Source organism: Oncorhynchus tshawytscha, linkage group LG10 (genome assembly GCF_018296145.1).
Source record: "Oncorhynchus tshawytscha isolate Ot180627B linkage group LG10, Otsh_v2.0, whole genome shotgun sequence".
In the NCBI taxonomy this organism is placed as follows: Eukaryota; Metazoa; Chordata; class Actinopteri; order Salmoniformes; family Salmonidae; genus Oncorhynchus; species Oncorhynchus tshawytscha.
In genome coordinates this window covers 23,875,465-23,897,050 of record NC_056438.1, presented here as the reverse complement: position 1 = coordinate 23,897,050, position 21,586 = coordinate 23,875,465, and the positions used below count along the sequence as shown (strand labels likewise).

Sequence of the window (21,586 nt, the reverse complement as noted above, 5' to 3'; positions counted from 1 at the left end):
ATTACATACAGTATCATCATTGCTTCGCTGTGCTAATACCGGAGCCAAGTTTCACATGTTGACAAGTCAAGGCTGTCATTCTTACGCAACACAACATAATTACTGATCCAGACTTTACATTACAAACACAGACAATAATATATTTGACAGACCACATTGCCGTTACATAAGGTTCGGCTGGGTGGGTTTTATATGCACACCTAAAATGTCACCTGTGAGTAATGATATTGTGAAGTGGAAACGTCTAGGAGCAAGGGCTCAGCCGCTCAGCTGCCTCTGGAAGCAATGTCAGCACAAGAACTGTTCGTCGGGAGCTTCATGAAATGGGTTTCCATGGCAGAGCAGCCGCACAGAAGCCCAAGATCACCATGCGCAATGCCAAGCGTCAGCTGGAATGGTGTAAAGCTCATTGGACTCTTGAGCAGTGGAAACACGATTTCTGCAGTACGACAGACGAATATGGGTTTGGCGGATGCCAGGAGAACGCTACCTGCCCCAATGCATAGTGCCAATTGTAAAGCATGGTGGAGGAGGAATAATGTTCTGGGGCTGTTTCTTATGGTTTGGTTTATGGCTCCTTACTTCCAGTGAAGAGAAATCTTAACACTACAGCATACAATGACATTCTAGACATTCTAGAGTGGAGGCTGTTATACAGTAACAGCAAAGGGGGGACCAACTCCATATTAATACCCATGATTTTGAAATGAGATGTTTGATGAACAGGTAGCCACATACTTTTGGTCATGTAGTGTATTATGTGTCAACATTAAGTATGAAATATATATATTTTTTAAATGTATAATTCAGATAATATCCATATTGACGTCATGATTAACTGATAGGTCACTTTGGATTTAATCTGGACTGACATTAATGGATGAACTTTCTAGCCTTTTGTGACTAGGGGGCATTATTTTCATTTTTGGAAAAATAATGTTCCCGTAATAAACGGGATATTTTGTCAGGACAAGATGCTAGAATATGCATATAATTGACAGCTTGGGATAGAAAACACTCTAAAGTTTCCAAAACTGTAAAAATATTGTCTGTGAGTATAACAGAACTGATATTGCAGGCGAAAGCCAGAGAAAAATCCAATCCGGAAGTGACTCATCTTTTGAAAGCTCTGTGTTCCAATGCGTCTCTATTGAGCAGTGAATGGGCTATCAATCAGATTACTTTTTCTCCGTATTCCCCAAGGTGTCTACAGCATTGTGACGTAGTTTTACGCATTTATGTTGAAGAATACACGTAAGCGGCTACATTGCGCAAGTGGTCACCTGATGGCTCCCAGAGTGATTCTCGCGTAAAATACAGAGATAGCCATTATTCGAATCGGTCCTACTGAAAAACCAATTGTCCCGGTGGATATATTATCAAATAGATATTTGAAAAACACCTTGAGGATTCTGTCGATATTATGGAGCTAATTTGGAATATTTTTCGGCGTTTAAGGTGACTGCAATTTCCGGGTGATTTCTCAGCCAAACGTGAAGAACAAACGGAGCTATTTCGCCTACAAAAATAATATTTTTGGAAAAAAGGAACATTGGCTATCTAACTGGGAGTTTCGTGAGTGAAAACATCCGAAGCTCATCAAAGGTAAACAATTTAATTTTATTGCTTTTCTGATTTCCGTGACCAAGTTACCTGCTGCTAGCTGGACAAAATGCTATGCTAGGCTATCGATAAACTTACACAAATGCTTGTATAGCTTTGGCTGTAAAGCATATTTTGAAAATCTGAGATGACAGGGTGATTAACAAAAGGCTAAGCTGTGTCTCAATATATTTTACATGTGATTTTCATGAATAGGAATATTTTCTAGGAATATTTATGTCCGTTGCGTTATGCTAATTAGTGTCAGTTGATGATTACGCTCCCGGACCCGGGATGGGGAATACTAGAGGCTAGAGCATGGCCAGTATGTCAACGGGTTTCATTTTGTCTATTGTATTTCCTAGTCCTCTTTCTCCCTCCCTTTTTGGCACCTTAATTCTGTCTACTTTCCATCTGGTGTTCTTCAACATCCCTTAGTCACTTCTTTCAATGTTATATGGCCCGATCCTCTTTTTCTCTCCTGTGTGTTTCTCTATTTCCTCTCGTCTACTTTGAATGCACTTCATGCCAGTTTCCACTTCCCTCTCCTCCACCTGCCCTCTCATTCCTCTCTTCCAATCTCCAATGGTCCCCTCATTGTCATCTCTCTCTTCTCCACTCTTTCTCTCTGTGCAATTTTTCATGCACTCTCTTTTCCACTTCCCTCTGCACACAGCTCCTTCTCGCCCCTCTTGTCCTCAGTTCTCCTCCCATCCTCTCCTATTTTGGAGGCACTACACTTACCACTCCTCCTCTTCTCTGCATTTCCTCAACTCCATTCCCCTCCATCCCCTACCTCATCAGTTTTTCATATTTGTCCTTTCTTCTTTTCTATTCTCCCCACTTCATTTTTTATTCGGCTCCAGTCTCGCTCTTTCCACCCCTTCAATCTCCATTGCCATCATTACCCTTTTCCTCCCCATGACCTCGTGTCTTCTCCTCCACTCTCCTCTCTTCTCCTCCACGCTGCTCTCCTCTCTTCCACTCTCCTCTCTTCTTCTCCACTCCCCTCTCTTCTCCTCCACCCTCCTCTCTTCTCCTCCACTCTCCTCTCTTCCCCTCCAAAATATATGCATATTCTAGCATCTTGTCCACTCTCCTCTCTTCCCCTCCACTCTCCTCTCTTCCCCTCTACTCTCCTCTCTTCTCCTCCACGCTCCTCTCTTCTCCTCCACTCTCCTCTCTTCACTCTCCTCTCTTCTCCTCCACTCCCCTCTCTTCTCTTCCAGTCCACTCTCCTCTCTTCCCCTCCACTCTCCTCTCTTCTCCCCCTTCCTCTCTTCTCCTCCACCCTCCTCTCTCTTCCTCTCTTCTCCTCCACCCTCCTCTCTTCTCCTCCACTTCCCTCTTCCCCTCCACTCTCCTCTCTTCTCCCCCACCCTCCTCTCTTCTCCTCCACCCTCCTCTCTCTTCTCCTCCACTCTCCTCTCTTCCCCACCACTCTCCTCTCCCCACCCTCCTCTCTTCTCCTCCACCCTCCTCTCTTCTCCTCCACCCTCCTCTTTTCTCCTCTCTTCTCCTCCACTCTCCTCTCTTCCCCTCCACTCTCCTCTCTTCTCCCCACCCTCCTCTCTTCTCCTACACTCCCTTCTCTACCTTTCTTTCTCCTTCATCTCTCTTGCCACACTCCCATCCTCACCTCCACTTGTCCCCAAAGCATTCCCTCTCTTCTCCTCTCCCGTGTTTGTGCCCTTTCGCTCTGTGCACATCTAATGTCTGTGGTGTAATCCACTGGCTAATCTGCCGACAGCCTGTGTGACAAGGCATTAGCTATGTGTCACTGCCTACCACACTGCCTCGCAGGGTCTCTGTGTGTGTGGGTGTGTGCATCACACTTTGGCCCCATGCTGTCAGGATACACAGGCGTAAAATGTGCATCACCTCCACTTAGATTTCTGCTTGATCTATGACCTTTTAATTTCCCCACTATTTATTATAATCCCCCCGCTCTCTCTCTCCCTCGCCTGGCACAAATGAACTAATAGAATAGTCCGAAAAATGCTAATTCCACCCATCTGACACTACGCAGATTAAAGCAAATGCTTAAAGTATTTGAAACATGTAGAATAGTATTTGGACCAAGGTCTGCTCCCAACAAAGGGAGTGAATAGATGGTTGTTTGTTATGTTGTTTTCACAGTCTCCCTTTGTACCTTGACCTATGTGCAGGGCTGTTTGATTGGACATTTAATTTGATGGTATATTTAATTAACTTTATAAGATAGTTGAAGGTAATTGTGTTTGGTTGTTGCGTTTGAATTTGTGTGTGTGTGTGTTGTGTGTGTACTGTGAGAAAGAGAGAGTGTGTGTGTCAGTGGATTCTCCTCAGAGGAAGAAGGGGAGGACCATCCTCCTCATTGAATTTCAAATCATTTTTTAGATAAAACTATTCTAAAAATATTCACGTCACCAAATCATTTATTAAAACACACTCTTTTGCAATGAAGGTCTACAGTATCCTCAGCAGCACTCTTTAGGGTAGCACCATGGTGTATCCGGAGGACAGCTAGTTTCCATCCTCCTCTGGGTACATTGCCTTCAGTACAAAACCTAGGAGGCTCATGGTTCTCACTCCCTTCCATAGACTTACACAGTAATTATGACAACTTCCGGAGGAAGTCTTCCAACCTATCACAGCTCTTGCAGCATGAACTGACATGTTGTCCACCCAATCAAAGGATCAGAGAATGAATCTAGTACTGAAAGCATAATTTAAAGCTAGCTAATACTGCAGTGCATAAAATGTGGTGAGTAGTTGACACAAAGAGAGAGAAAGAGAACAGCTGAACAGTTTTGAACAAATACATTTTTAAAAAATTAAGGAGAATGCTAATTTAACTAGCTGGCTATGGCTATCCAACATGGCAACTCTTTCATGTCAATGTAAGCTTTGGTTTTATTAATTGATTGCCCGCAGGTGTAACTGCTAAACTTCTTGCTGACTGTACTCTGTACTGCATGATTGTAGTGGGTATACTTAAGCAATAAGGCACGGGGGTGTGGTATATGGCTAATATACCACAGCTAAGGGCTGTTCTAATACAAGACACAATGCGGAGTGCCTGGATACAGCCCTTTTCGGTTGTATATTGGCCATGTACCACAAACCCCCGAGGTGCCTTAATGCTATTATAAACTGGTTACCAACGTAATTAGAGCAGTAAAAATAACTGTTTTGTCATACCCGTGCATTAGTTCTAGTAGCTATGTTGAATTTGACGTTACTAATGTTGTTAGCCAATATGATGACAACGACGTAAGCTGTGTTTTGCAGTTAGCTGTTATGATATAAAGGTTTGGCTTGGAAATTATTTTTTTGCCTGGTCACAGACAGCTGATGTGTTGTGCACTGAAGTGCACAAGGGAAGGGAAAAGGTGAGAGGAGGGGAGCATATAGATGCGAGAAGGAATTATACAATGAGCAAAATGTTCATAATGTTTGTATGTGGCTGCTGTGAAAGTGAACTGTGTTTGCGTGTGATCTAGGGTCTGATCTAACAACAATGTTCTGTTAATTTGTCATTGGCGAGAATGTAGTTTGTGATTTTTTTTATTGAGTAGTGTGCCTATAAAGTAATGTTAATCAATGCCTTATACAGTATACCTAGTAAATGAGTGGTGTAGTTATAGATAATAACATAAGATAATACAATACCCTAGATCAGATAGATGCAGGCAAGAGTGTGCAAGGTGGTATTGAATGTGTCACTTTGTCACCTTGACTACATTTTTTTTATCTCAACATGTGCACCTATGTTGTAAACTGTCATCCGTAGGCTAGGTTGTAGCAACCTCATGATCTGTATAGGGAACATTTGAGTATAATGTAGTAGCTTTATCCTATCGATGTTACATTGAGCTGGGTTAATGGAATATGAATGACAGTCATCCAAAATGCTGTAATAGAAATAAGGCCATGCTCATAAAAATGTTTATCGTCCTCCCTCATCTTAAACTGCACCAACCACCACTGGTGAGTGTGTATGCGTGTGCGTACCGACACACAATCTCCTCCCTCATCTTAATCGCTGGCTCAGCTCCGTTTCGCCAAAACCCCCTGACAAGCGCTCAATCACACCTAATACCAGTCCCTTCTCTCTTTCATCCCCTCTGCTTCTATCCTCTCCATCCCCTCTCTCCTTTTCTTTAACAAGCCCCAGACCAGGACCTCCATCTCTCCCCGTGATTCCGTTATTGTGCTTGACCCCATCAGATCTGTGTGTGTGTGTGAACGTGTATGTCTGTGTGTGTGTGTGCTTGTGTGTGTTGGTGAGGGTGTGTGTGTGAGGGTGTGTGTGTGTGCAAGCGTGTGTGTGTGTGTGTGTCCACGGCAGATCTGTCAGCTAGCCACACAGATTATCCAGACAGCGGTCGGGCACAATGGACTCCCGGTTTGAAGTGGAGGAGATTGCCTGATCCCCTGTAGCTGATAAGCTCCGCCCCCAGTGCTGGGCTTTAGGATATGAGAAGGTCCGAAGCAGGAAGGAAGGGGAGAAGGGTCAGTCTCCTCGCTATAGTGATCGTTAATCACTCTGGCTAGCTTTTTCAAAGGGGATAAGGGAGACAGAGAAAAGGAGGGGTGTGTTCGGCTGGAATTGAACCGGGCCGGCTTGAGTGATTGATTGATAATGTAGATTGCCAGACTTGTTGATTGATTCTTTGAGCCACCCTTGTGTAAAAAATACGTAGTGTGTTCTAGAAAGACCTATGACACGCCAAGCAACCTTAATAATGAATTATGGCTGTACATGTATTCAAGATACAATACAAAACAGGTGTGGTATAATAGTGTAACTACTCATATGGTCTTTGAAAGCTTATATCCTGAATGCATTACATGCAATGCATTTCCTTGGTAGCTGTCACTATTCATTCTTTAAAAGTCTATGATAACTGAACTGCTTTGGAGAATACATCTATTCCAACAGTTTGTCTTTTTCCATTAAACCATCCTTCAAACTTCCCAATGTGTTCGCCACCACAGGGAGGACACCTCTACCAGCCAAATGGGAGACATAATAACATGATCCTTTATTCATTTCTCCATATAAAAGACAAGAGACAGACTCTTATGAAACACAGCTTGCTAAAGTGCTGTCAGTGTCTTGATTTAGATGATTCACTCGTCCGTAGCCTCCGAACCACATTGCCGGTGCCAGCTGTTGTTTGACAGATACTGTAGAATTCTTCCTGCACTGTACAAAGATACAGCTGGGAAGTTTTAGAGGCTGGACAAGCAGCTCATAATGGGGCTCTGTTATATCCAAGCTGGTATTTGAAGGTACATGGGGTAAAACAGAATCACTTGGGAGAGTTCTGTGAAAGTGCATGTTTGAAATGTTTCTGGGCACAAACTCAAATGCTTTACTGCAATGTGTGAAGACTACTATTTCTTCCCCTAATTGTCATATACCACATTTGAACAATTACAGCCTAATACAGCGAATTGTATTATCTTATGTTATTATCTATAACTACACCACTCATTTACTAGGTATACTGTATAAGGCATTGATTAACATTACTTTATAGGCACACTACTCAATAAAAAAATCACAAACTACATTCTCGCCAATGACAAATTAACAGAACATTGTTGTTAAAAGAACATTGCAGATTTCACAAGATGCCCATTGACACGACTGCAATAAGACTGTGTGTAGTGTAGGGCTGACTGTGTAGTGTATACTTTGTGTGAGAGGTTCACGTCCACTCTGACACACACATGCACACACACACACGCACACACACACACACACACACACACACACACACACACTGAACACACAGACCTCACACGGTTCCGGGGCAAAAACCCTGTGCTATCCTGGAGCACAAGTACAGAACATTGCAAGGCTGCTTCCTACCATTCTATGACAGATGCCGGGGGCTGACATTGTTGTAGTCCACGTGAGGTCAAAGGACATTAGGAGGGCTAGCTCAGAACTGCTGAAAACTGATTTTAAAGCACTGATTTTAGCTCTGAACGTTTCCAAATTATTTCAGGCCCGGTACCATTGTGGGAGACTCAGCAGGCTACTGGTATTACATCTGGCTGAAAGATTATTGTAGCTCTGTTGATAGAACTTTGACCGTCAATGCTGGAAAAATCTTTTGGTACCCTTCCCCAGATCTGTGCCTCGACACAATCCTGTCTCAGAGCTCTACGGACAATTGCTTCGACCTCTTGACTTGGTTTTTGCCCTGACATGCACTGTCAACTGTGGGAACTTATATAAACAGGTGTGCGCCGTTCCAAATCATATCCAATCAATTGAAATTATCAGGTGGGCTCCAATCAAGTTGTAGAAACATCTCAAGGATGATCAATAGAAACAGGATGCACCTGAGCTCAAATTTGAGTTTCATAGCAAAGGGACTGAAAACTCAGTGCCATCATTCATTGAATCAGATTGTTTATGATTGTTTTAGATTGTTTTATCAAATGTTTATGTTAGTGCTTTTCTTATAACTAATGTCTCTGTTCTATCCATGTGCTGTTTTATAAACCAATTGCTGTGTTCATGCAAGTGGCTGACTGTACAAATCCTCACTATCAGTAGCTGCAATTCGTCAGTACGCCCAGGCCTTGTTTTGAGAACGAACAATAGATATCTCAGTTTCAAGGTCTCAGCTTAGAGAGAAAGAAACCTTGTGAGGTGTTGGCCTGTCACATGTTATGAACCAGGATTGGTCTGTCACATGGATGAAACAAAACAGTAATGATTAATTAATTTAGCTAAATCATGCAAATATAACTGATCTGTGTATAGCCGTATATAAGACAACTGCTGGGTCTGCCCAGGGAGAGCTCCTGATTGACATGTGTCCTATGGTTCATTGAGTTGGTTGGAACCTCTCCAGCACGCTGACAATAAACAATGATTCATTTAAGATTGACTTTGAGTGTCCCTGTGTAAGAATTTCCACGACAATTGCCAACCACTTTCATTATTTTTTCACTGGCAAGATTAGGCATGACATGCCAGCAATAGGGAGGCACGATATATCGGTATGCATATCGGAATTGGCTGATATTAACTACAAATGCCAGCAATGTTATCAGCCGATGTCGAGTTTAACACTGATGTGCAAAACCAATGTCAAAGCTGACGTGCATACCTATATAACATAGGAAGATAATGTAATGACGCCACAAAAAATATAGCGCTACACGTGCAACACAGCATTCCTAACCTAGCCCACAATGTCTGCGGTGTGGATCGAGCAGTCAACAAGTCAACCAGTCATTTGAAAGAGTAAGAAGATTTCAGCGAGACACCTCAAAGGTGAAATCCATTAACGCCAAGATGATGGAATTCATTGCCCTTGACAATCAACTGTTCTCTGTCGATGGTGTTAGCTTTCGCCGACTGGTTGAGCACCTCGAGCACCGGTACACACTACCAAGTAGGCTCTATTATTCAGATGTTGCCCTAACGGAGTTACACTGTACTGTTGAAAAGCACATCCATGAGCTACTTGCTATGGCGTCACTGCTATTAGCTTCACGACATTTGGACCAGCAATGTCAGCCCCATGAGCATGCTGAGTCTGACAGCACAGTGGGTCGACGAGGATTTCGTACTGAGTAAAACCGTATTTCATGCTCAAGAATGTGCTGGTTCTCATACCGCTGCTGCCATTTCAATGGCATTTGGGAACATGTTTGAAACTTGGAAACAAAAACACACTCCTAGCTTCATTCGAACAACTGACTCGAGAAATAAGCTAATCAAATACGTCTGCAAAAGATGTGATACCCTCTCTTATGGCATTGAAATGCCTGCTCAACAAAACTGCTGACACAGGCCGTGGGGTTAACTTGGAAAAGTACTCTACTAGACGCTGTGAACAAGCAATTCAGCGCCATTCTCTCTGAGCCTCTTTACTGTGCCACCACCATGCTCGATGCTATGTACAAGATCCGCTACTTCGATCCAGACAAGAAACAGGGTTTACGTGAAATGTTACATACACAGCTGGACAGGATGGAAATGGACACAGTGACAGTGGGCACCGAGGAAGAGAGGCCACGGACTGACAGAGCTGAAACTTCACTGCTTGACATGTATAATGAAATCCTGGTTGAATTGAATACAAAACAGCACAGCAAGTAAGTTAAATAAATATGTTTTGATTATGTTTTACTGGTAATGGGGACATACGTAAATGCCAACTAAATAATTTTTCAGTCAGTGTGTGTGTGTGTGTGTGTGTGTGTGTGTGTGTGTGTGTGTGTGATTCCACTATTTAACTGTACTAGAATGCTTAAAAGGCTGCAACAATTTTTTATATTGGTTATCGGTATCAAGTTTTTGTCAAGGAAAATATTGGATATCAGTGTCAGTCAAAAATGTCATATCGGTGCATCCCTAGCCAGCAACAAACGCCAAACCTATACATTCAAGTATAACTGACCAAATTATGAAAGACAAGCATTGTAATTTGGAATTCTGTAAAGTGAGTGTGGAAGAGGTGATTTTTTTGTTGTTGTCAACAATGACAAGACACCTGGGTCTGACAACTTGGATGGACAATTACGGAGGATGACAGCGGACAATATTGCCACTACTATTTGCCATCTCTTCAATCTAAGCTACAAAAAAAGTATGTGCACTCAGGCCTGGAGGGAAGCAAAAGTCATTCCGCTCCCCAAGAATAGTAAAGCACCATTTATTGGCTCAAATAGCTTACCAATCAGCTTGTTACCAACCCTTAGTAAACTTTTTGAAAAAAATTGTGTTTGACCAGATATAGGGAAGGGCATTCAACATAAACAGCTCTGACACAAATTACGGATGATTGGCTGAGAGAAATTGATAATAAAAAGATTGTGGGAGCGGTTTTGTTAGACTTCAGTGCGGCTTTTGACATTATTGATCATTTTTTGCTGCTGGAAAAACGTATATGTTATGGCTTTACACCCCTTGCTATATTGTGGATTGAGAGTTACCTGTCTAACAGAACACAGAAGGTGTTACTTAATGGCCTCTCCAACATAATCCAAGAAGAATCAGACATTTCGCAGGGCAGTTGTCTAGGCCCCTTACTTTTTTCAATCTTTACTAATGACCTGCCACAAGCTCTGAGTAAAGCCTGTGTGTCTATGTACGTAGATGACTCAACACTACACACGTCAGCTACTTTAGCGAGTGAAATCACAACAACACTTAACAAAGAGCTGCAATCAGTTTCAGAATGGGTGGCCAGAAATAAGTTAGTCCTAAATATTTAAAAAACTAAAAGCATTGTATTTTGGACAAATCATTCACTAAACCCTAAACCTCAACTAAATATTGTAATGAATCATTTTGAATTTGAGCAAGTTGAGGAGACTAAACTGCTTGGAGTAACCCTGGATTGTAAACAGTAGCTAAGATGGGAAGAGGTCTCTCCATAATAAAGCACTGCTTTGCCTTAACGACAATATCAACAATGCAGGTCCTACAGGCCATAGTGTTGTCGCACCTAGACGACTGCCCAGTCGCAGGGTCAGGTGCCACAAAGAGGGACATGGGAAATGTACAACTGGCCCAGAACAGGGTAGCACGGCTGACCATTAAATGTACACGTACAGCAAACATTAATAATATGCATGTCAATCTCTCCTTGCTCAAAGTAGAGAAGATATTGAGTTCATCTCTACTTGTATTTGTGAGAGGTATTGACATGTTGAATGCACCGAGCTGTCTGTTTAAACTACTAGCACACAGCTCAGACACAGCTCAGACACTCATGCATACCCCACAAAACTTGCCACCAGAGGTCTCTTCACAGTCCCCAAGTCCAGAACAGACTATGGGAGGTGCACGGTACTACATAGAGCCATGGCTACATGGAACTCTATTCCACATCAAGTAACTCACACAAGCAGTAAAATCTGATTTAAAAAACAGATACAAATACTCCTTATGGATCAGTGAGGACTGTGAAGCGTCACACACACACAGGTAGAAACACAAATAGAAACACAGGTAGAAACACTACCTTCAAATACACACACACCGAACCACCCACCAAACCACCACCATCCACACACACACAGACACACACACACACACACACCAGCGTGAGAAGCAGGAGTAAGAGTTACTGCAGTTTTATTGATATATCTTAATTATACGACTCAATAGAATTTACTGCCTTAAGCTCAACCAGCAGCAGCCACATCAGCAGCAGAGTAGTGAGTTGGGCAATCACTCCGAATGGCATGAGCTATCTCGAATAAAGATAGAGGGGGCATACAATCTGTCTAGGAGCCACCTTGTCCAATGAGATGGATGTGGAGATGGAGATGACAGTTATATGGTTGTTGTTTTCCTACTATGTTGATATGCTCCTTTGATGATTGACAGGTGGACCATAAAGAGTCATCCACGTGAACAGAGTTGGATGTTGGATGACGCCATCCCATTGCGGTATAAATCCCCTAGCTCTTACTTGTTAAGCACTGACAGTCAAACTCTTTCCTCAAATTCATTTGGAGGAAGGTTGCTTCCACTGTTGTCCAACCCACAATCAGGGCCCTTATTCAGAAAGTGTTTCAAAGTATGAATATGAGACCGGACCAGACACTCTTCCAAGAATGAGACTTCACTGATCCCAACAGTATTTCATTACAAATTAACAGTCTAGCATAAATCCTCTCCAATCATAAACCATTCAATAAACAAGACGCTACTCTTGAGACTTACAGAGGTGTGATTAGTGCAAATAAATCAAAACGAATCCACATGCAGTTCGTGACAACTTGAAATACAACACGTAACACCCAGCCATGTTAAGGCTAATTACGAGGTAAAGTCGGAGAACCCATGACGAGCTTCAAACTTCTGAGTAGATCATCATAATTAAAACATAAATTGGAGCCATTGAGAGGCATGCAGTAAAGACCAGCCCTCAGCTAGGGGTATTGATTTCCCTGCATACTTCGAAACAATTGCTCTGATTTGTGCACAGTAAAGTATAAATCAATAGCAAACAAGCCACCCAACCACTCCAAACAATGGCCAGTGAATTACAATCAGACAATTCTGCTCTGGTTTGAGGGAGTCGGGCACATTTGAGATATGCAGACCGTGTCCTAAATGGGAGCTTATTCCCTACATAGTGCCCTACTTTTGACTGGTCAAAATATAGGAAATAGGGTGCCATTTGGGATGAAAACGCAGCGTCTAACATGGAGGAAGAGTGTATTCAATGTTCAATCTGTGAGAATTCCATTTAAAAAAGGTGAATTAATTCATGCTTCATTGATTTGGTTAAATAGCTTTGGGACCATTGAGAGGAGAAGTTTTGAAAGGACGAGTAAGAGTCAAGACTGGAATGGAGACAATAGTCAAATAAAAATGCACAAACTGATTTGTTTTTCAAGTTAGTTTGTTAATGACCATGACCCAAATGATAGTTAATCTCAGACACTGGCATTTCTACAGAGTACACACTTTTATATAGTTATATTTACACAAACTATTTATCTGTATGTCTCTCTCTTTCTCTTTCTCTCTCTGTTTATTTCTGTGTATCTATGAGTGTGACAGGGGCTCAACAGCATAATGAAGTGACCTAACGTACACACCCTAAGAGAGATGAGGACATTGCTGTGTCTGTGGTCGAGGACTGTAATGGGCCCACAACTGCTAATACATAGAAACCCTAACCCAGAAACTGAGTTATGTAATTTCACAAGTGTGCTTCTCTCAATGCTGTTACACAACCCTTGTCGGTGCAGCAGTATGGGCATAAGCCTTTTCTATAACAATGTTCACATTACATTTGTGCAGAAGTGGATTGAAATACAACATTACAACACAGCAACACCATACACCGTGCAATATGTGTCCATAGCCCTGTGTCTCTCCTCTATTGGGCTGACATAGCGTGACAAACCGAAAAAGGAACAACAGCTATCATCCGTCAGCCATGTGTTACAACTGAGATAGTATTAGCTAAAATGGCCGCCGGCAGCAACCCATACTGCAAGTCACACCTGAACCCCACTGCTCAGTTGGACTAAGATGTGCCTCCATCTTAGAGTAGAGTAGTGTGACAGAAGAGAACCAACAGAAAAGGAATGGTATCTTGCCAAGGTGGATTTGGTCAAACTTTACAATTAGGTACCCTTTACAAAGGCTGTTACCATTGACTTAATCACAAAGATGCTTCACTCGATTGATAAAGATGAAATAAATACAGAAACTAACACAAATTAAAACGAATGGTTACAAAACTATTAAACTTTGCAAGTTATATTACCATTCAATCATCCAAGACACAATATACTATTAATATGAAACCCATTTTTAAAGACATACCTGAGCTAATAACACCTCAAAGTGTTTATTAATATATTATTACACATCAATAAGCATGTAATAACACATGAATAAGTATGTAATAACACAATAACCCATATGGTGTGTAATATTGCATTATACACTGACTGATGTGTCACATGTACCTAATGTAGCCTTTAATCCATGGGCAGAGCAATCCCTGATTTCCAGGGATGTCTCCCCTCCCTCTTCCAGACTAATTCACATGCCCGATGTGTCGTCCTTCAGTACAGCCCTGCCAACCGCGCATCTGGGGAAAGTGAGAGTTCAGCCAACACTGGCACTGAGGCAAGCCATAGAGTAATAGAGAGAAAGAGAGAGGGAGAGAGAGAGAGAGAGAGAGAGAGAGAGAGAGAGAGAGAGAGAGAGAGGAGGGGGGGGAGAGAGAGACAGAGAGATGTGGGTGGGGAGAGGATGGACAGAGAGAGAGAATGGAGAGAGAGGGGGAGGGAGGGAGTGAGGGGGAGAGAGATAGACAGAGAGAGGTGGACAGAGAGAGATAGACAGAGAGAGATGTGGACTGGGAGAGGATGGACAGAGAGAGAGAGAATGGAGAGAGAGGGAGAGAGAGCGAGGTGGGGAAGTGTTATGGGTTTCCCTCAAAGCACCTTTCATCTGCCTTCGTAACACATCGCCCCTGCCTGAGACGCACATCTACACACACATCTACACACACACACACACACACACACACACACATTATTTGCATACACATACACACATTCCTCCCAAGGCATGCACACAAACTGGCATGCATACATACGGACACACCATTGGATGACACACATGATACACAAGCTCCCATACACAAGTTTATATCACACAAACAGGCACATACATAGTCTTATATTCACAATACAGACTGACACAGCTACACCAACTCTGTCATACACACATACACACATGCCCGCCTGACTAGCCCGCCGTCTGGTCCACACATTACTGCGATGAATGAGTCTCCAACCTGAATTCAACATTTCCTCCATTTTACAAATCCAAAATAGAGGAAAGACAAAAAGCAGGAGGCCAAAGCAGAAAAGGGAATGGCAAACAGGTGCAGAGAGGAACCTCACACACACACACACACACACACACAGCTGCACGAAACAAGGGGAAAGGCTAGCGGTGGAGAACAGACAAAAGGAATTAAAAGTGAAACACTAACATGAGCTGACGTGTCCACGGCAGATTACTAATTATGCCTCGACTACCTCAGCCTGTTTCTTCTCACTACAACAGGATAGTACCATAAAGAGGAAGAATATACAGTTGAAGTCGAAGTTTACATACACCTTAGCCAAATACATTTCAACTCAGTTTTTCACAATTCCTAACATTTAATCAGAGTAATGATTCCCTGTCTTAGGTCAGTTAGGATAACCACTTTCTTTTAAGAATGTGTAATGTCAGAATAATAGTAGAGAGAATGATTTATTTCAGCTTGTATTACTTTCATCACATTTCCAGTGGGTAAGAAGTTTACATACACTCAATTAGTATTTGTAGCATTGCCTTTAAATTGTTAAACTTGGGTCAAACGTTTTGGGTAGCATTCCACAAGCTTCCCACAATAAGTTGGGTGAATTTTGGCCCATTCCACCTGACAGAGCTGGTGTAACTGACCAAGTTAGTAGGCCTCCTCGCTCGCATATGGCTTTTCAGTTCTGCCCACAAATTTTCTATGGGCTTTGTAATGGGCTTTTTCTCAGGGCTTTGTGATGGCCACTCCAATACCTTGACTTTGTTGTCCTTTGGAAGTGTGCTTCGGGTCATTGTTCATTTGGAAGACCCATTTGCGACCAAGCTTTAACTTCCTGACTGATGTCTTGAGATGCTGCTTCAATATATCCACATAATTGTCCTTCCACATGATGCCATCTATTTTGTGAAGTGCACCAGTCCCTCCTGCAGCAAAAAAAAAAAAAACACAACATGATGCTGCCACCCCCGTGCTTCACGGTTGGGATGGTGTTCTTCGGCTTGCAAGCCTCCCCCTTTTTTCCTCCAAACATAACGATGGTCATTATGGCCAAACAGTTCTATTTCTGTTTCATCAGACCATAGGAGATTTCTCCAAAATGTCAATTTCTTTCTGAGGTCTTGGCTGATTTCTTTTGATTTTCCCAGGATGTCAAGCAAAGAGGCACTGAGTTTGTAGGTAGGCTCTGAAATACATCCACAGGTACACCTCCAATTGACTCAAATGATGTCAATTAGCCTATCAGAAGCTTCTAAAGCCATGAAATCATTTCTGGAATTTTCCAAGCTGTTAAAAGGCACAGTCAACTTAGTGTGTGTAAACTTCTGACCCACTGGAATTGCGATACAGTGAACTATAAGTGACAATTGTTGGAAAAAATGCCTTGTGTCATGCACAAAGTAGATGTCCTAATAACTTAGTTTGTTCACAAGAAACTTGTGGAGTGGTTGAAAAACAAGTTTTAATGAACCCAACCTAAGTGTATGTAAACTCCTGAATGAATCTGTAAATAGGTTAAGGGAGTTCAATACCTTACTTAGCCTATACAGTTTCCCGAGATATATGCTTCTTTTCAGTAAAATGGCACAAATGAACATTTTGCAAAGAGTATCATTTTTATTGCTTATGAACACTTTAGGTTCTGTGTGGTTCAGTTGGTAGAGCATGACGCTTGCAATGCTTGATTCCCATTGGGGGACCTGTACTTAAAAGTATGAAAATGTCTGCACTCACTACTTACTGGAAGTTGCTCTGGATAAGAGTGTCTGCTAAAATGTAAAATCATTTATCTTAAGTGAACCTTGATGTAAAGACTTGTTATTCTACGTAATAGAACTTATATGTACAGAACTGTTTCCCTTATCCATCCAGCTGAAGTGTCTTAATATCCTAAAATAAGATATATCTTGGATATAATTTTGAAGAGAGAATTCTGTAAGATCAATAAAAACAAGACTATGGTCTGATATTCAACAGTAAAATGGCAACACTTTTTTGCGGCTAATAACTTAAATTTTCACTAAAGCACCGGTTCTAATGTTTACTGTTGAATCTTTCACAGAGGTTCAATGGACTCCTCAGCTCAGTGGCTTAATCACCACAGTAAGGTGTTTGACTTCCGTTCCACATCAGCAAAAAAACAATAATACATGGATTGTCTGACTGACAGAAAGTCATATTTAAAGAGGGTTTTCATGACAAAAACATCAAATTCACCATCCTAAACCAAACAGCGCAATATTGCGGTGTAGCAGTAGTCAAAAATGAACTGGCACATTCAAAGGCCCAATACTTATGGCCACAGGTTCCCTCAATTTGTGTAAAGTTAATACACACATACACACAAACAAAAGCACCTTCACACACGTGTCATTAAGTGCATCCATGTTATTAATGAAAGGCCTGAAGGCCCATTCCGCAGCCGTGCCAGTCTCTGCGCATTCCCACAATGCATTGCTCAGCTGCTAACAGGGACGATGGGCGAGGGAGACGGCCGCAGAGCCATTTATCACTGTCAGACGCGGCTGAGCGCAAGTTCTTATTGGCTGGGCAGAACTCAGCGACTGCTAAAGCGGCATGCTGATCTCTTGCACAATGACAATTAAACAGCATTGAAAAAAGAGCAGTGGGCTTTCTCTCTCTATTTTTCTGTTTCTTTCTCTCTCTCTCTACCCTCTAAGATTTCCATTATGCCTGTGCCAGCACAAATGCAGTCCACAGACAATTCAAGTGAGGAAATAAATGCAGCTACTGTAAAATGTCACAATATGCCTCTATTGTAAAAAAATAAATAACGTAACTGCTGGGATATGATGGCGGTTGAAAATGTGTCTAACCAACATGCTATAGTAGGACTTTCACTGGAGCACAGCATGTGATGTCATACACACACACACACACACACACACACACACACACACACACACACACACACACACACACACACACACACACACACACACACCCCCCTGCCACACACACCCTCACTCATTCACACCCCCACTACTCAGTCACTCAGTTAGTCAGTCAGTCACTCACTCACTCACTCACTCCATTTTTGTCCGTCTCTAAGAGTCCTTCTAATGAATTTAATATCAACCAAAGGTTGATGTTTCTGACAGAATCAGTGTAACTTATGGACCATCATGATGTGTATCCACAAATTGCATCTGAGATCACTTCCACACAAACGTGACAAAACACAAAAGCCTACCTTTCAGCACCCAAGCAACTGTCCCAATGATTCAAGAGCTGCAAGACATAAGACGAGACACATTCGATTACAAATAATTCAACCTCTATTGTTCAAAAGGGAATATGAAACATGGTTAGAATGAAATGTTGTCTCATGACTCAATGTATACATGGGAACTTACACGACATCTCAATCAAAACCAACAAAACACATTGTGAATCGTACTGAACCTCAGCAGTGAGAATTGACTTCCAACTAAATCCAACACTTGTGTTCATTGCTTTGTACAGTGTAAAGGGCAAATAATTTATTATGAGCAGATTACATTTGGCAGGCATATGTGTCTGCACTTACGACTCCTAATTCCGCCATGCTAAAAACTTCCCACGGCAATATTCAATCACTGCTCCGATGTGGATTATCTTCCATCTATTTCACTTGGGAAAAAAAGTTTATTGAACAAGGCAGAGTGGGGGACTTACGGAGATGGGGGGGGCACCGAGATGCTTTAATTTTGGCGGCTGCTTAATTAAAATCAAAAGGTCAGAGATTGTGGCTCGGGAGCATTGGGAGATTGTGTGCATATAATGGTACTCAAGGTCTCCTAGATTAATCTGCGGTTCACTTGCGGTCAGAGAAACAAAATTAGTTCTACTTCTGATAAACAGGATATTTGTATGATGCATTCCCCCATTCTTTTCAGTAGAGATAAAGTAGGGTTTTTGCACCATTGCCAACGTAATAGATTTTGTCTGGAGCATATGATTGCAGAGTTAATGAAGGCTAAAAATACTGTGAATGGCTACTGTCGAAGTGCCGAGGGTTGGAATTGATGACGTTGAGGATAAATGGTCATTTAATACGTAACACTACTGCATATACACATCCACTGTCCTGGGGACATGCTTGAAGAAATCAGGGCTTGGTATTAAATTATAAAAATTATAATAATATCAGTTGACACATTATTTAAGCCAGTCAATGGGGGTATCGCTTGTAAAAATGAGGCAATGGAATTGCCTCTGCTGTCAGAACATTTCAGTGCAATACACCTTATTCTTGCAACATCAAAGGCCCAATAGTACTCGTAATCAGTCAAAGATTCACAAGATTCCCAAGAAATACCAGGACAAAAAACCCATCACATCTTCAAAAGAAACCATAGATATAATCAATGTTTCAGTGAGTGATTGACAATACACTTAATTATTGATACATGTGCATACATACATTTATACAAATTGCTTCTTGGAAATCAATCAAGCCAAAATGCTACTTTTTGCTTGAAAATGCTTGAAAGGTCCATTTCGAAACAACCCAACCATCTGCTCTACTGTCGACAATAGATGCTCTCTAATTTGACTGATGACTCGCTGCTGTCTGAGAAAGGTCAGTAAGCATTCGCCAGTGGAGGCACTGTACATACAGTGGCACCAGTTGGATTGCAGAAACAGGGAGGTGATAGCATAGGGGAGGGGTTGGAGGAAAAGGCTTGACTGAATGAACAGGTTTGATCAATTCTTCAAAAACAGATCCTATCTCTGGGACTGGTGGCGCCATGACAACAAGGAATGTCGCTCAAGATGAATTGTAGCACCCCTGTGATCAGCAGGCAGTGAGAGGGCCAACCATCGGGTCCTGACTCCGTCTATGATTTATAACTAATAATTGGCCATGAATGGGGCCTCCAAGGCACTATCAGGACCCCGCAGGGTGCCTGCTTTGAGACACAAATAGGGTTGAAATAAATCTGTTTCCTGTGTGCTGATATGCTACGAGGGTGTGCACGGCAGCGGCGGCGACACAGCAAAAATCAATCTTCAATTTCACGAGCCCCACAAAACGGAGTCTGGCAGCTGTGAGAAAGGTATCTTCCCTTGAAATAGACCTGTGCCAGCAGGGGCATCATGCACCCCAAAATATCTGAGGGGGCAAACAGTACGTGAGGATGGTTGGAAGGTGGTCCGGGGGGGGGGTCATATATTTCATAACATATTTTTTGCTTCAGTAGGTGCCCAACATAACAACATGTGGTGGTGTGTTGGAGGTCTGTAAAGCCTGTCTGCATTCCTGATTTCTTTAACCGTTAGGTTACCTGTGTAATATTGACACAAACTCAGAAACCCTTGTTTTGCGAACATAGTCCTGCTTTATCAATTGCTGTGCTGATAAATAGGCAGTTCACTACCTCTGTCAAATGAATATGTAGCTTAAAGTTGTGTGTATTTGTATTTATTTTGGCAATAAATATTGTGAAGTTACAATACCACACATTTACAATAGGCCTAAAGTATATCTAAAAATATTAACACCCTATATATATACAGTTGAAGTCAGAAGTTCACATACACCTCAGCAAAATAATTTCAACTCAGTTTTTCACAATTCCTGACATTTAATACTCGTAAAAATTTGCTGTCTTAGATCAGTTAGGATCACCACTTTATTTTAAGAATGTAAAATGTCAGAGTAGAGAGAATGGTTTATTTCAGCTTTTATTTCTTTCATCACATTCCCAGTGGGTAAGAAGTTTACATACACTCAATTTGTATTTGGTAGCATTGCCTTTAAATTGTTTAACTTGGGTCTTAGCTGAGTTCTTTTTGTCAAACAAAGAGGCAGTGACTTTGAAGGTAGGCCATGAAATACATCCACAGGTACACGTCCAATTGACTCAAATGATGTCAATTAGCCTATCAGAAGCTTCTAAAGCCATGAAATCATTTCTGGAATTTTCCAAGCTGTTTAAAGGCACGGCACAGTCAACTTAGTGTATGTGCACTTCTGACCACTGGAATTATGATACAGCAAATTATTCGTGAAATAATCTGTCTGTCAACAATTGTTGGAAAAATTACTTGAGTCATGCACAAAGTAGATGTCCTAACCGACTTGCCAAAACTATAGTTTGTTTACAAGACATTTGTGGAGTGGTTGAAAAATGAGTTTTACTGACTCCAACCTAAGTGCATGTAAACTTCCGACTTCAACTGTATACACACATACATTATTTTAATAGCAGGACACTGTAAAGTCCATTATTTCTCTGTAGAGTATGAATTAGGCTGTTTGAGAAGGATTGAACCCTAAGCAAACTGCATGCACATTGTTTGAAGTATAATAGCCATAGCTACTGTAGTAGGTAAAAGCTGTGTACTGGAAATACTTGGTAGAGCATGGGTGGAGTAGGTATTGTGGTGCTTATGTGAATTATCTTTCTTTTTCGGCTTCAGACCAATCCCTACTTCTCACATAGTTTTTAGTTTCCATGTTTTTACACCGGAATGTCATTCTACAAAATTATATAACATTTCCACATGCAAAACTTGTCTTTCGAAAATGTAATATGCACTCAAAGAAATGTATGTGTTTTGTCTCACATAACTTGTTGCCCATGGCCCGGTTTCCCAAAAGCATCTTAAGGCTAAGTTAATCTTTGAACCTTCACAGGCACATTGTTAAATCTCCAAGC

The 21,586-nt window shown here is 41.8% G+C and overlaps 1 protein-coding gene across 31 annotated transcripts in view; it reads right to left on the bottom strand.

Moving 5' to 3' along the window:
• LOC112259973 (receptor-type tyrosine-protein phosphatase delta) overlaps window positions 1–21,586 on the bottom strand; it is a 600,208-nt gene that overhangs the window by 232,853 nt on the left and 345,769 nt on the right. For all 31 annotated transcript variants that reach the window (XM_024434700.2, XM_042328371.1, XM_042328363.1 and 28 more), the window contains exon 9: window positions 18,133–18,170. The gene's annotated coding sequence lies outside the window, so the exon portion shown is untranslated. The remainder of the gene's footprint in view (window positions 1–18,132; window positions 18,171–21,586) is intronic.